A 16,535-nucleotide genomic window follows, 5' to 3' on the forward strand; every position below is an offset into this window, starting at 1 on the left:
CTCCCATTTTCTCTAATATGGCTATCACAGAACTTGCTTCTGGTGTGGAGCATATAAGGACTCAATCCCTAAAATCAGGGACCCAGGGAAGGCAGAATAGAGCTAGGGAGCACTCCTAAGAAAAACCCCTCTTATCCTCTAAGGAATGGAGTGGAGCAGCCTTCATCTGAGGACAGTCTGAGATCCTGGAGCCCCTGCAGGCTAGATGGATAAAGACTAAAATTGGCCAGCTGATGTTTTAAACCCCTAAAGGGGTTGGAGGTAGGGGATGTATCTTCCTTTCCCAAACTCCAGCACATAGGCCATGGTCCTCAGGGAAATATCCATGTTCAGAGCATGGCAAGACAAGACAAGACAAGGATGGGGAAGAAAGGAGTGATGAGAAGTGAATGAGGATGCTGGGGGTAACAGGAAACAAAGGTAAGTGCATCACTTCCTAGAGCCCCCAGTGGGCTTTGGCACTATGGGTAGTTCCCCAGACTACCCATCCTGCACCTGAGAGTTCACTTGCCTCCCACACTTGCTCCTCCTTTCTTGTTCTTTCAGGCACTTCTGTGCATAGGACCAAACATGGGTGGGGGTGGGGTCACCAGTGACCCTCTGATCACCAAATCTAATGGGCTTTTCTGCTGACCTTCTTTTTTCTGACCTGTCTGGCATTCTTGACCCATGCTCTCATTCTTAATACCCTTTGCTTCCCTTTGACAATGTACCAACTAGTGGTGGTCCATCTCTTGACTCAAGATCTCCAAGGAAGAGGAAGCCACCAGCCAATGTTCCTCTCTCTGCCCCTAGGACTAGAGCGAGCGCATCATCATGGGGTAATGGGGGGAATGCTGGACTTGGGGTCAGGAAGACCTAGATCCTTTCTTGCTGTGTGATCCTGCGTAAATCACGTCAGCCCTCTAGGCCTTAATTTCTTCATCTATAAAATGGAAGGGTTGAACTGGATGGCTTCTGATGGCCTCCAGATCTATGGCCTAGGATCTGATGATCTCCAAAGGGCCACTCCAACTCTAACGTATGTTTCTATAAGCCTTACACCTATTTTGCAGGACAGCCCTTCAAAATACTTAAAGACAGCTCACCCCAAAAATCGCAATTGATAGCCCTTTCTTGAGACTTCTCAAGTAAATATCATGCTCCTTTGCCTAGAATTTGAAGCCCTCCACAATCTGGTGCCATTTTACCTTTTTCAGGCTTATCAACTATTAACCTCTTCCACATAATAGATGTTCCCGCCAAGCTGGACTACTCTGTTCCCCTCATGTAATGTGAGACCATTCCCACCCCAGAAAAGCTATTCTGGATTGAAGATATTCTACAAGTCTGCATTTACTCAAAACCGAAGCTAATGAGCCCCCACCAATGTGTTTATTTCCATTAGTCAGCTGAAGGATGCAGAACAGTAAGAAAAGTAATGATAGAATGATCTTCCCCTTCCATAAATCTTAGTCATACTGTCCCGCAGATACACAAGCCGTCAATAGGAAGAGTGAACGCATAAAGGGATCATGCATGGGAGCGCACACTTAGAGAACACATATCAAAGAAAAACAATAGAGACACCAACATCTTCTGGTCGTTACGTGGCCCTCTCAGTCTGCTCCCTTCTGACACCGTTCTGTCTTGGACTCGCACCCGGGGGTCATGCCACTTTTCTGCTGCTCTCTGTCTGTCTCTGTAGCTCTCTCCTTTCCTTCCTCCCTTCTCTCCCAGCGTAGCCCCCAGGACCTGAGCCTTTTAGAAAGCCAAGCCTTCACACACAACCAATCCATGGACCAAAACAGAAAACCTCAGCTGCTTTCTCATCATAAAAAGAGAGGCCGATAACTCCCAGTCTTCTTCAGCTCTTTTGGAACACAGAACTACGAGAGAGCTGATTAGGACGCACAGACCTTGAATCTATCTTGAAATTCCCCCCTCCTCTTAGCAGAATCAAAGCCGCTGCCACAAATTTCCATGACTTCCGAGTCAAAGGGACTTTCTAACTCTAATAGTCCATTTCATGAATGTGGGTGTTCCTTCCAGAGGCAGCTAGGGGTTCCAGGGGATAGATTGCTAGGCCTGGAGTCAGGAAGACCTGAATTCAAATCCAACCTCAAGCGCTTCCTAGCTGTGTGACCTTGGTGAGCCGCTTTACCTGTGTTTGCCTCAATTTCCTCTTCTGTAAAATGGGGACAATGATACGCCTGCCCCCCAGGGTTGTCACTAGGATCCAATGAGTTAGATTGTAAAGTGCTTTGCGAATTTTAAAGTGTTATGTAAATGCCGGTAATTGTTACAGATGGCAATTCGTCTCCACCCGTTTACCCTGTGCTACTTTTGTCCCTGTCCTCTCTAGTTTTGTAACAGTGCACAGGGCCTTCATCTGTGTCTCTGAGTTCAAATCCTGACTCAGACCCTTGCTAGCTGTGCAACCCTGGAGTTTGCCTCCACTGTAAAACAGGGAGCATAATAGCGTAATAGCGCTCGTCCCCAAGGACACTGTAAAAATCAAATGAGATCGTATTTGTAAAGCACAATGCTTAGCACATAGTAGGTGCTTAATGAATGCTTATTTCCTTCTTTCTCTTGACCCCACAAGGAAACCGGTGGAGAATGGGCAGCGTCCAGTGGTTATCGCTGACTCTTCCCTGTGGCCAACCTGTGTTCTCTTCTTTTTATAGATCCTACAATTATTTTACGTCCTTCCCTCTGCTTCTCCTGAGTAATTCTCCCTTCATAGTGTAGTAGAGGCTGACCGTGGTTCCCACGCACTCTCCCATGAGCTCTGAGGGGATCCCCCAATGTCGGTTCTTCTGAGCTTGCCGTGGTCAATCACAGCCACAAAGCGCTAGGAGAATGTGGGTTTGTTTAGGGGCTTGTTTTCAGGGAAAAACTTAAGGTTGCAAAAAATTTTTGCAGTTCCCCAAATCGAGCCTGTTCTCCTCAATTCTGAGCCTAGCTTGTTGTCCGTTTACAGCATCTATGTGTATACGCACACTCGTATTTATAATAATAGCTAACATTTACATAGTGCTTGCCGTGTGCCAGGCACTGTGCTAAGTGCTTTTTATAAATGTTATCTCATTTTATCCTCAAACAGCCCTGGTGTTTGCTTATTATCCCCATTTTACAGATGGGGAGACAGAGGCAGGAGTGAAGTGATTTGTTCAGGGTCACGCAGCTAGTAAGTGTCTGAGGCCAGATTGGAACGTATGTGAGCGCACATATACATACACATATACAAACATGTGCATTGTGTATGCACACATGCGCACATACGAAGATGTATAGAAGACTTAAAGATGGTTGGATAGATAGGTAGATAGATAGATAGATAGATAGATTCTATAGAGAAGCCATTCAACTGCATATCATCGTCCAAACAATAGGAATTCTTCATCCACTTGGTATTTCATTTGTGGATGGTAATGCTAAACTCTTGAGAGTGATTATGGATCCCATGTGGGCGGCCTTGTGATGTCCATGGGCTTGGAGCAGCTGGCACAAAGTAATTTGCAAATAGCATCTGGAGAACTTCACCATCCACAGCCTTCCGCGTAATTACAAGATGGTTGTCCAGCTTTGGAGCACTAACTGGCATTTTCCTCAGGCCCCTGAAATTCTTTGGATCTCATCGTGCAAGTGCCTCTCCACCAGTACAAAACCTGAGTAGACAAGGTCATGTCTCCCTCCAGATCCATATTCATCATGATGATGATGATGGTGGTGAGGAGGAGGAAGAGGAGTAGAAAGGCAATTGTGGAAGAGGGGAGAGCGCTGCATTTGGAGTCAAAGGATCTGAATTTGAATTGAGACTCTGCCACTCACTACCTACATGACCCTGAGTGGGTCACTGCCTCCGTCTTGGACTTGTTTTCATCATCTTTAAAGTGAGGGGGTTGGGCCAGATGACCTTTGAAGACCCTTTGGGGCCTGAATCTAGGATCCCATGAGCCTGTGTGTGTGTGGTTGTTAACAGGCCTCCCAGACTTTGAGCTGCTCTGTGTTTTCCCCAAAAATTAAAAATTTGCTCTCCCTACAAATTATGCAAGGTATACCATATCTGTGTCTGTACAGACTACAGAAAGTAGCTTATAACATAGTTCTGTATGTTGTGTATGTATGTATGTAAGGATGGCAACCTTCCTTACATGAGTAACCACCTCTCCCATCTTTCTCAAAACATCATAAGTCACTGGCCCTACAGGCTTGGGACTTCTGTGGTGCCTCCTGAGCTTATGGAAGGCCCAGGCTGACAGTTCAGTATCCGTGGACCACTGACCTGCCCTCCCATCCCCAGGTTTGGAAGTCTCAGCCTGAATCTTATAGTCTCCAGGCTCTATAAAGTCCCTCCATTCCCTCAGGGCCTCCACAAGTGGATTATTAGATTAGAAAGGGTCTGTGTCTGGGTTCATCCCTCCCCGTTGTCTGAACAGGAGCCTTTCTTTGTCTGGGATAGGCTAGACTGAGTTCTCTGACCCTCCAGTGGTCACCAAAGGCTCATAGATCTAGGGTTAGGGTTGGAAGGGTCCTCAGATGCTATCTACTATACCCCCCTCCATTTTACAGGTGAGAAAAATGAGGCCCAGGGAAGTTGAGTCACATGTCCAAGGTTACACAGTAATAAGCATCAGAGATGGGGATTTGAACCCAGCTCCAGGTCCTCTGACTTCTGAGGTAGGGCTCTTTCCTGTTCATCCCACTGCCTTGCAATATGCAGGACACTCAGTTTCTTCCTCATCTGAATCATTATCTCCTGAGCTATTATTATCTCACAGTAATGGCCTCTGCAGATTGTAAGAAGGCAGCTCTTCCCAGAATCCAGTTCACCAACCATCCAATTCTCTTTTCCTTCTGCTCACCAGGGACTCTCCCTACCTCCCCAATAGGCAATAGGAGTTTGCAATGCCTTGTTTTGTTTTGTAGCACCCCATCCCCTCTCTGGGACCACTTTATAGCCTGGCAAGTGGCCTAATCTTTGGCATAAGGTGGCTTCCCCTCAATCCATTATCCACGTGCTCACTGCACATCAAGGTTTCTTGGCAGAGCTCTCTGCCCTTGCCAAAGGTCTTTACCATGAATCTAAGCATCATACCTTTATTGTATCTATTAGGTTTTTTCTGAGCTGAAGCCATGGCTAGGCCGAGACAACCAACACTGATGGTGCACTTTCTGATGGGTGTCCCAGGTGGTCAGCGGAACTTTATGTGTTGGGGCCTGGCTCTGTGTGTGTGCCACAGGTGTAACCTTCACCTCTTCTGGGAGGATCACCATATTTTCGGACTCTCTTCGTCTACTCAACAGGGCATGTTTCCTCATTGGTCTTCCCTACACTAGAGTGTAGACTGAACTCCTAACTGGCTAGTGCCTCTACCCACCCTTGGCAGACAGTGTCCAATTCAGTGCTAATAGACCGTAGGCAGTACTTGCTCTATTCACTTACTCAAAGGAGTTCTCAATGATGGACATCCCCCTTCAACACCAAGAACTCCAATGTGTGTTTGGGATGACGAGCCTCACTGTCATGGAGTTCTCATGACCATGATTCTCTTGGCCCCGCGCCAGCCTAATATGACCATACCATGCAAACCTCTTACCTTAGCCATGAAGGTTTGAGTTTGAATCCTGCCTCAGACACTCACTAACTCTACGTGATCCTGGATAAATCATGTCTGTCTGCTTCAATTTCTTTATCTGTAAAATGGAGATATTAATCGCATTACTTCACAGTAAGAATTGTATGTAAGAATCACGTGAGATATTTATAAGGCATTTTGCAACCTGAAAACAATGTATGTGTTTCTATTTCTTTCTCCTTTTTTCTCCTTTCTTTTTTTCCAATAATAAAAACCACAGTCCAGGGCATCTTGAACTCGTGGCATGGTAGACTAATCCACTCTAGTTCTTTCATTCAGCGCCCAATAGTTAACCCAGTCTGGACCTTCCCAGGCTCTTCCCACTCTACCCCCTTTGAGCATGCAGACTGTGATACTCTTGGATAGTGCCATCAGCTCATACTTTTCTCAGTTGGTCTTTAAGCTCCTCCATGTCCAAGAAGGCATTCTTCTGAGGTCAATCTTGCCAAGGTTTGGAGTTGTTGAAGCAGAACCTAAGTTCAACATTGCTCTTTGGGTACACCACCCACCCCACCCAGGTCATGATAGTGTGCCAGCATTGACAACAAGCTTCTTCCTCCAACAGTCCTACCATTCTTCAGGCACTGGAGCCACCTCCCCTTCCCTGGCTCCACTGTCAAAGGGGAGAAGCCAGTGCTCCTTCAATATTTGCCATTAGCACTGGCTTCTTTCTTTGATCTTCCAACAGGAGGTGTGAATTATCAGCTTTGAGCCCCCACTTGATAATGGCAATATTCTCCTAATACTTTGTCAAAACTAGAGTTGATCCCAGTCAAATACTGACACCAAAATACAGAATTCAGAGTTGCAAGGAACCTTAGCAGCCACCTACTCCACTCCATACGTGAAAGGAATCTCTCCTCTAACATAACAGTCCAGTGGTCATCTGGCCTCGGTTTATACCAGAGATGTTCCCTGGGTCTGGATATAATAGAATTATGTCCTAATGACACCCACATCCATCCTCCTTAGGGAACTTCAAACTCCCCTTTATATAGCCCAAATATGGTCAGTCCTTCAAACCCACCCCATTCAGGCCCAACCCGGTAAATACACTGATGAGGCATCTTTTGCATATCTTTCATAGAATCACTTAGAATCACTGGGATGAACTAGCCAACATAGGACACTACATCACTGGCTTTCTTAGTCACTGTTGAGTCCTATGGGTCCAGATAGAAAAGACTCAAGAAAAGCAGTTGGGAAACAGCTTGGTTTTTGAAGTCTGAAATGGTCCCCCTCCCCAGTCCCATAAGCATTTCATGAGGCTAGTTTAGTAGATCTCAGTTTCTAATGGACATTCAATGCCTAATCCTCCTCTTGAATGTATTCAGTTACATGTAAAGAGGGGAAAGAAGAAAATATTAAATTATTTTTTAAAATAACCTACAAAAAAACCATACTTGACACACATGGCCAATCTAGTTTACATTTTGTAACATAAGCTAGCCCAATCTCTCTAGCTTGCCTCTGCTGCTCCTTTTCTTGCATCAGGCTGCTCCAAAGCCCCTTTTCTCTTCCAGAAGAGATGGCTTTTCCCATTTGGCCACCCTCCCCCGCAGCAGATCTGTCTTGATTTCTCACAGCAGAACTCGAGTAATTCAAGATAGCCTCTCACTTGACACCAATGACCTATCATACCAGGAAAGATGTCTTAGAACTCCATGGGGCTGTTTTCTGTTGCAATAGCAAGCCTTCCTTCTCTGATACTCTTCTTCCACACCAATCGTACCAGTTCTGAGTAGCTAGGAAACTGTTCTTATCACTGATGAAGCTGTAGCTGTATCAGTAACAAAATCTCATTTACATTCTTGAGACCTTGAGCCAGCCTGGTATGTAGAGGCACTGTCCCCCTAATTGTGGCCCTCAGCAGCAGCTTCTCTATCCTTAACACAACCAGAGACTTTCTCTCCCTCTTCTGGGAGATGGTTAGGCACACCACATAGGTGTGATTGGCTTTCCTTGTACTAGCAAATTGGCTGTCCAACGGTCAGTTCCCATTTAATCAACAAGCATTTATTAATGCTTATATGAGTAAGCTTATGGCTCAGTAGATTTTTTGGTGTTGTTTCAGATTCCTTTTTTTGGTAATACTAAAGTCCTAGATTTTCCCACATCTTTCGTATTTGTATCTCCCCTCCTACTGGTGCCTTAAAAACCAGTCCCTTGATGTCCTCAAAATTGTGCTGCTTCCAGAACAAACTTATTCTGTCTTAGTCTAGACTTGTCTGTTTTCTTCAATACCAATTCCACTTCCCTTCTGGGTACATCTGGGACTGTGATTATAGAATCCAAGTGGGACGCCTCCACTTTTCCTTGATAGTGAAAAGAATTTGTTATAAAAATCCTTGCAGATCTTTTCCAATTTTCTTCTGTTTCTTATGCTCCTTTCCTTTTTATCCTTAAATGCCCTCAGGATGATGGTGCTTAAATTGGATCTCTCATTATGCTTCTCATTTGCCTTATGAGTCAACACTACTCATAAGCTGCTATCATCTTTCTCTGTAAGATTTTACAGATGTACGTTTCTCTGCTTTCTACCCCAAGTAATGTGCTAAGCGCTGGGTGTACAAGGGAAAAAACAATTATTTCCCTCAAGGAGTTTACATTCTAATGAGTGAGACAACCTGGAAATAACTGGGTACACACAAGATATATACCGAGTAGAGGGGAGGTAATCACGGAGAGAGCAGCTGCAGTATGCACTGACATCCCAAAACCCGAGAGCATTACGTTTTCAATGTATGCACTTCCTAAGCAGGCCCCCTGCAACCCTCCGATAATCACCCATGTTTTTCTGTGTTGGTCCCATACACCTGCTTATCACAACTGTGACAAGTTCCAGCCAGGACTCCAAGGGTCCCTCCTTTGTTAGATGGAGCCACTCCCCTGAAAACCTTTCCCCCTTGAGAGTTGAGAGTTGGTACACCACCTCAGTGCCTGTGGTCCATCCTTCACCACTGATTCTGTATGCGGATTTGTTGGAGTGGAGGCTGTCATTGCACAATGATCCCATGAAGACCATACATGAGCTGCTCTAGGTGAGGGGCAGGGTTATGGGTTTGAAAGAAAACTTGTCCTGGGTTTGAATCCCAGCTCTTCTGCTTTCAACCTGTGTGATCCTGAGTAAATCACTCGCTTTCCCTGCACTGCCTTTATTCATCTGCACACTGAGGTTTTTGGAATAGATGGCTTCTGAGTTCCCTCCCAGCTCAAGAGCTAGATCTGATCCTTTGATATTCTTCTAGCAAGCATGGCCTTCATCTACCTCTTTCATCAGGAAGTCTCCAGGCTTTCTTACTAATAAGTCCTGGTCATATTCATCATTAAGGAGTTTACCAAAAGAATTCCTAAGCGGTCCCATTAATAGTTGTTTTCATGGGACTACCTTGCTGTTTCGAGCAGTGTGTATAGTTCCATTAGTCTTTCTCCAGCCCCATATTCCATATCTAGTACGTTCCATCTCTCCCCCTCCCTCACCAGTTGTTCTCAGCATATCGTTGTCATCACAATCAAAGTCACTTCCATGGCCTTAGTGGGCCCCAAGCTTCCAACCCTATCCATGACAGTTCCTAGACCTGATTCGCAATCCCAATATAACCCAGCCATTCTGCAGTGTTGATAAACAACCTGAGTGCATTTTCCACAAATAGTGTAACAGCTATTTTCAGTAGCTGGTCTGACCTGTAAACCCAAAAGCAGGCATCAGAAAGCTGCCTGTTCATTAGTCACCTGAAGAGAGAATTTTTTCCTCCTCTATGGATACCTGAATGAAATAGGACAAGCAAAATGGAGATCCCAGACAAATCTGAACAATGTAGCACCTGGGGCACCCCCTCTTACGTGTGGCATCCCCAGAAATCTATGCTAGTTTCAGGATATTTTGTGGATCAGCATCCACTCAAAACCATCACCTAGAAGCCCCCACCAATGCGTTTAACGTTGTGACTAGTCAGAGGACATAATTACTTCATAGTAAAAGAATGTAATAAAATAGCCTCATGAGAAGAATGGCAATAAAACGTTTTTCCTTCTCCACAAACCTACCACAAAGGCACACAATCAGGAGGGAGGGTGAACATGCAGATGGATCTCTCTTAGGGGCATGAGCATGTAGGAAACATGGGGACCAGGGCATGTTCCAGACGACTTGTACAAGCCCAGCGATGCCTTCCGATGACATCATGGCACTGCCCTTCCTGGCTGGGCTCCCCTGCTGGGCCTGGGGACCTTCATCCAGGAGTCATATTATGTTTTGGTCTCTCTCCAATGGCTGTAACATTTTACTGCTCCCACTTTCCGGAATCTCCTGGGCTCAAGTCCTTAGCTGAGGTCCTCTTGCCTATAGGAGAAAAAATAGGCTGTGCTTTATTTCTTTTCACTTAGAATCTGAGCGTCAGCTCTTTTAAAAAGGCAGGGCTGTCACTTCCGCAACCCCGCTAGTCATCAGGCAAAGAAAGAGAACCTCAGCTACTTTTCTCTTCATAAGGAGAGACATATGTCAGCTCCCATACTCTTTACTTTCCAGGAACCCAGAATAGGCCATGTAGCCAATTGGTGCCCACGGGCATTAGTCTGTGTTTGAACTCTTCCCCTGTTAGCAGAATCATCTGTTTAGAGCCTTGGTAGGCCACCCCTTCAATCTGAGTCAATTCCTGAATACTGTCACATGTCCCTAGCAAATCATTTTAGGGGTGCCTTCCAACAAATTTAACAGGACTGCCTCATTCTCCTCAGCCTCTCCTCCAACCAAAATGCTTTAGGCTTGCAATGCCATTGAAATTAATTGAGGAGGGGAATGATATTGTCAGATCTGTTTTATGAAGGGATGTATAGACTACGTCTCAATCCAAAGCAAATCTAATCACATCCACATACAAGGCAGGTTAACAATAGCCCACCCGACCTATGGGAGGAAGGGGGTGAAAACCTCTTGAAAAAGTACTCTGCAAATATGGTCTGTGGCAGAGCCTTCTCCTCCTTTTGTGGGGCCTGGACAACAGTGCCATCTGATGAAGCCTGTAGAACCCTTCTTGAATGATGTTTTTAAATGCATAAAATAAAATTTGTAGGATTACGAAGGAATCCAATCAGACTGAAATACAGTTATCGAAATGGTAAAAAGAAAGGTTGTGAAACCCTGGTCTATGGGATCTATTTGTGGTTTTAGTAAGGAGGCTTCTGAAAGGCACATAAAGCCACCCCTCCACCCCACCCCCACCCCAGCCAACCCTATTCTCTGAAGCCCTTTGCCAGCCTCTTCCTGAGGTCCCCGTCACTGTCCCTCCTGGAAGAATTTCTTGCACCTTTTATGAATGGAGGCACTTGGGCTAGGGGATGGAGTGACCTTTCACCAAGAGCACTGGGTGGGGGAGGGAAGGTCAAACCAAGCCAGGCTAGGCCTCTGTCTCTGGTGCAGAAACAATCAGGTTCCTGACCCTTTCTCCTCTCCCCAGGCACTAAGACGTCGGCCAGGATTCTCCAAGATCTTACACATCAAGGTGGAAGGTGGCTGCTAACCCCGGGCAGGGGGGCCAGTGGGCACCCCTCACCCACCACCTTCACCCAGGCCTCCAGCAGGCAACATCTTTGGACACCCCCACCCAAGGGATGCAGGTTTGGACTTGACTTCAAGGGGCCAGTTAACAGATGCTGGTCTGAGGACCAGAAAGACCAGGGTCCCCTCCGGAGGCCTTCTGTCTGAGGTCAGCTGCATGGAATACCATCTGCTGTGGAGTTGATGGCTTGGGGGGGGGCCTCTTTTCTTTCCTTGAGACCCTGGAGCTGGGTGCCCCCTTGCCTAAGCCTCCACCCCAGGCACTGCCTCCCCCAATAAGGGCTCTTGGACTGAAGCTACCGTCTCCTCTTGGGCCCCTGATGATAACCCCAGGGCAACATGCCCTGTTGACCCAAATAACCCTAACAGAACAGGGCCTAATTTGGGGCCCCTCAGAGGACAGGGAGCTCCAGTCACCAGCAGAGGCAGGCACTGACATCCTATACCCTGTCCTGGCCCCTTCCTTCAAGGGGTCCTGCAATAAACCCCGACTGCCTCCCTAGACCCTTGGTCTCTGAGCCCACTACAAGGGCTGTCTCCTGTAGCTGATCTATCAAGGCTGTGGGCCATGGGGCTCCTTTCTTCCTCCTATCACCCATCTGGTGGAGGGTGCCAACCCCAACCTTGGTCCCAGTGGTGCATCAAGGGAGCAACCCAGCAGGACCCTGGGTCTCTCTCTGCCACCAGTCTCCATGGAAACTGCAGGTGGGCCTGGGTAGGACAGGCCATACCTGGGACCCACAGCAGCTGTCTGGAGGGGTGGGGTCAAGGGACTAGTGTGACACCTTAACTCAGTCCCAAAACCCTGCCTTTTCCACCTTGGGGACCCCGGCCACCTCTCCAGATTCCAGGGGACAATGCTGGCCCCCATGTTCCCCTGCCACTGCTGCCTCCCGTAAATCTGGGGATTACCAGGCAGAGATGACAGAGTTAGTATTTATTTCTATAAGAAAAGATCCAGAAATTTTAAAGCAGAGTTATATAATGTGCATGTTTCTGAGCTCTCCACTCTAGAGCCTGACCTTGACCTTGACCTGAGTCCCCCAATACACAAATCCCTCCCAGGAAGCCCAGGGGTCTGCAGTTATGAGGGCCTGGGCAGGAAGCTACTGACATGCTGTTCAGCCCACCCACACTATGCCCCAAGAGCCACCAGCCTTGGGGGAGGGGAGGGGCAGAAGGAAGAACAGGGTTGAGACTGGTTTTTTTGGGGGGGGGGCTATAATGAATGGGATGTTTTGTTATATATTGGCATATGGTAGAGGTAGAGGCAGAGGCAGGCAGCTTGGAGGAACTTAACCTAGGGTTTGAAAGCAGGCTTCCCCCTGCCCCATGTCTCTCCTAAGAATCACATCTGATTGACTTGGGTCTAGGACCTCTCACCCTGGGACCCTGTTAGGGGGTCCCTGTCAGGGAATCTGGCTCTGAATCTAGGCTTGAGAGAAGCATGCTGACCCCTACAGTCTCTCTTCCTCCCTCCCTGCCCCGCCCTTCTCCCTCCCCTCCCCTCTTTCTCTCTCTCTCCCCCTCCCTCTCTGTCTCCATCGGTCTCTGTATCATTCTCCCCATCTCTGTTTCTATCTCCCCCCCGCCATTCTTTCTCTCTCTCTACTCTCAAAGAGGCCAGACCCCAGAAACCAGGTATGCTTGTTCCTCAGAGTGTAGAACGAAATCCAAATTTGGAGTCAAAGGACCTGGGTTTTTGACCACCAGTTACCAGTTATGTGACCTTAGACAAATCTCTTCACTTCTCTGGGTCTCAGTTTCCCTGCCTGTAAAATGGAGGGGGTAGGAGTGAATGGAAAGTCCTCCCAGCTTCAGAAAGATGATTCTGTGATTCTGGGGAGCAGGGGGCAGAGTCAGGAACCTTCATTTGTGAAGTTCTTCTGGCTTCCTGAGCTAGGTCCTTGCTTCCATCCCCGTGTTTCCTCCTCAGCTGACCAGGGCCGTCTCAGCTCTGCAGTCCTGACTGGTCAGTTTGAAGACTTCCCTGATGGCTCTGCTCTTGCCCCTGGCCCAGTCCTCTTGTGGGACCTAACCCCCACCCGCCTAGCCAGATGTCCACCAAAGGAAGCCCTCGAGAACAGGTCCCAGGGATGGTGGCCCTCAGCGCAAGGCGCTTTCATTGCCAGGCTCACTTGGTGCTCTCTGCCTCGGCTTCTCCACTCATCTCTCACTCCATGTGTCAACGTCTCTCTTCTTTCTGTTCCCCTCTCTCCCTCTGCCTGTCCAGGAGCCTGGGGGCTGGAGGATTTCTCCATCTCTACCCTAGGCCCCAACTAACCCTGTCATGCTTCACCTCTGCCCTTCAGAGGGAGAAGAGCCCCCAGCTCCATGACCTTCTCTCTTTGGGCCTAACAGCTGCTCCAGGGCAGCCCTCCCCACTCCCCCCACCGCCCTGACCCTTTCCAAGGAGGGGGATGGGCAGGGAGAGGATACCAAAACGAGAAAGCACAAGGTTTCTCTGATGATCCCCCCACCTGGTGCCTGCTGTCCCCACCAGCCTTGGGTGTGTGGCTGCCAGCCCTCTTTGCCCAGGAGGAGACACTTTGGTCATCATCTCTAGAAAGATGGCAGCAAGAGCTGTTTTGATGGCTGAATTCAGAGTCAGAGGGCCTCGGGGTGAATGCTCACTCTGCTGTTTGCTAGCTGCGTGACCTTGCAGTCATTTTACTTCTCTAAGACTGTTTCCTCATCTGTAAGATGAAGAAAGTTGGACCAGGTGACCACTAAGGGCCCTTTCTACTCTAAATTGAAGACGGTGTGAACTTCCCTCCCTGGTCCCTGGGAAAAGCACAAAGGGAGGCATCTCCTGGCTCAGGGACACCGGGCTCCTCCCCACAGCCCGCCACACAGCGCTCCTGGTCCTGCCCTGGGCCTAGAGACCCTCGCTCTCCCTCCTGCCTTTAGAGTGTGTGTGTGTGGGTATGTGTAAGTGCACGTGTGTGTGTGGGTGCATACGTGTGTACGTATGCGCATGTCTATGTGTATGTGCACGCGTGGGTGTGTGGGTATGTACGTGTGTATGTATGCGCATGTGTATGTGTGTGTGCTTGCAATGCCTGAAGGTACAAGACAGCAGGGCAGGTGCCTGTTTCTCAAGCTCCGGGCAAGATGGTGCCAGGCCGTCTAAGGAGGGTAGATTGACTGCCTTTTTCTCCCGTGTGTGTGTGTGTGTGTGTGTGTGTGTGTGTGTGTGTGTGTCCACATACTCTAACTCATCTGGGTGTTCACAGGCGCACAGTCCTGGCGTCACCACGTTTCCTTCCCCTCCAACAGCCACCAGAGGACTTGGTTCGAATACGGCCCTTGACACTACCTATGTAACATTGCCTTGGGGCCTCAGTTTCCTCATCTGTAAAAGGAGGGGGCTGGTGGGACTGGTAAAGCCTGAGCCCCTCCCACCCCTACCGCTGTGCTCCCATGACCATGTGGCATTCCCCTCCAGAAGTGCGCTCCCCATGGCTGGGGCCTTAATCTCTCCATGGCCTGAGGCTGACCTTATTCATGGTTCTTTTCATGCCTTTTTGGAGGAATGGGGAGTGAGGGTCACAGTCCACTACCTCCCCCCCCCACCCCCCAAAGAATGAGCTTTGCTACCAGATTGGGGGGGGAGGGGAAGAGACGCTTCCCTAACAACAAAGATCCGGGTCGGAGGTTTTCATAGTTTTTGCCTGTTGGACAATCAGAGTTGGCGCTTAGGACAGTGACTAGAGAGTGCAATGAGTTGGGCCCATTAGCCCTGTCCAGTTGCCATCATCCGCAGGAGCCAGGGTTACCGGAGGGGCGCAGGGCCAGGCTCTGCCCTTGAAGACCCACCTGGTCAGCAATCCTTCCCCCAGGACAGGGGATCACCCAAACCCTTGCCGGGGTCTTAGGGTGTCTGCCCGAAGCACTTTATTTTTGGCCCCGGGAGGTACCTTCCCGGAAATGTGATGCTGAGGTGGGGGAGGGGGGAAGGGGAGTGGAGACCCCCTAGAATACCAAGGGCCACATGTCAGGGGCCAAACAGTCACCCACAAAGTGTGGGGCATCTCAACTCCTCATGGCAATGGGGAACTTGGGCAGGGGACAGTAGGGCGGATACCAGAGCTGGTGGTATGGACATCCATCCGGTTAACCTCTAGCGAGGTCCCCCTTCCCCAATTTAGCCCAGTTAAACTTGGCAAACATTTGTGGGGAAGGAAATCCTGCCCCTCTCTCCCCCAGTTCTGACCCCTCTCCCCACCTGCTGGGACTCCCCCAGTGGCCTAGCATTCCCCTTGGAGCAGAGAAATCACTTTGCTGGAGACCCCCACTGGACCACAGACCCAAGGAGCTAATGGGCCCCAGGGCCTCCAAACTGCTGGGTGCTGAGCCCAGCCTGACGAGTGGGGACCTCAGGTAGGTAGGTACGTTGTCACTAGAAGGGAGGGACTTCCCTGAGGCAAGGCTTGCCAATCAACCATGAGTGGTCACAAATGCCTGGGAGGTACCGTGCAAACCATTCACCGCCCACCCTGCCCCACCCCAGGACTTACATTGATTTATATATTTCTATATGGAGTGTGTATATATTATTTATTATGGATGGACATATTGGTTCTAGTCTTGGTCCCACCCCCTCCCCCCCTTGCCTGGGGTGGGGGGAGGGGGCTCAGAGCCTGCTGAATTCCTGGGTCCAAAACAGAAAACCTAATGCAAATCCTCCACCCTCCTCTCCTTCCTTGGGGCTCCAGCCCATCCTGGTCCCTTCAACTAGGGCCTCTGACAATCAGGCCAGATCTCCCTGCCTCCCACCCCAGTCCCTCAGCTCCAGCGGACAACTGGCTGTCGGCCCTTTGGTCAGGAAAAGGTCTGAGCCGGGCAGAGGAAGCCCTGCCCCAAGGGAGGCTTCTCCCCTCGGATTGCTCATTATCTCCCCCCTTCCCCCACCACTGCCCTTCCACCCAGGGAGTGTTCTTCCCCAATAAAGATAGCACAGGGTTCCAGACCCCGCCACCCCCAGCCCAGGCTGCGGAGCCTGAACACCAAAGGGTTCCCCCCACTACATCAGGCAGGATGAGCGCCTTTGGGGTCTCCCTTTTGTTCTGCCCCCTCCCCTGCTCCGGGGGCTCTGCTCCAGCATCACCCATAGATGCACTTTGGTGTTGTTGCTTCGTACCCTTTGCTGAATGTATTCTGAGCGTGTACGTATCTCTGAGGACCTCACGTGGGCGTCCCAGTTAATGACTGGGTGTCCAATAAAGATTCTGAAAACTGACTCTGGCTCCCTGGGCACAGGCTTGGTGGGGGGCAGGGGATTGGGCTCAAGGGGTCTGGGCTTTAATGGGGGTGGGGGGAGAAGAATATGAGTGTCTCAAGATGTACATAGC

The sequence above is a fragment of the Trichosurus vulpecula genome, chromosome 3, assembly GCF_011100635.1.
Source record: "Trichosurus vulpecula isolate mTriVul1 chromosome 3, mTriVul1.pri, whole genome shotgun sequence".
Lineage (NCBI taxonomy): Eukaryota > Metazoa > Chordata > Mammalia > Diprotodontia > Phalangeridae > Trichosurus > Trichosurus vulpecula.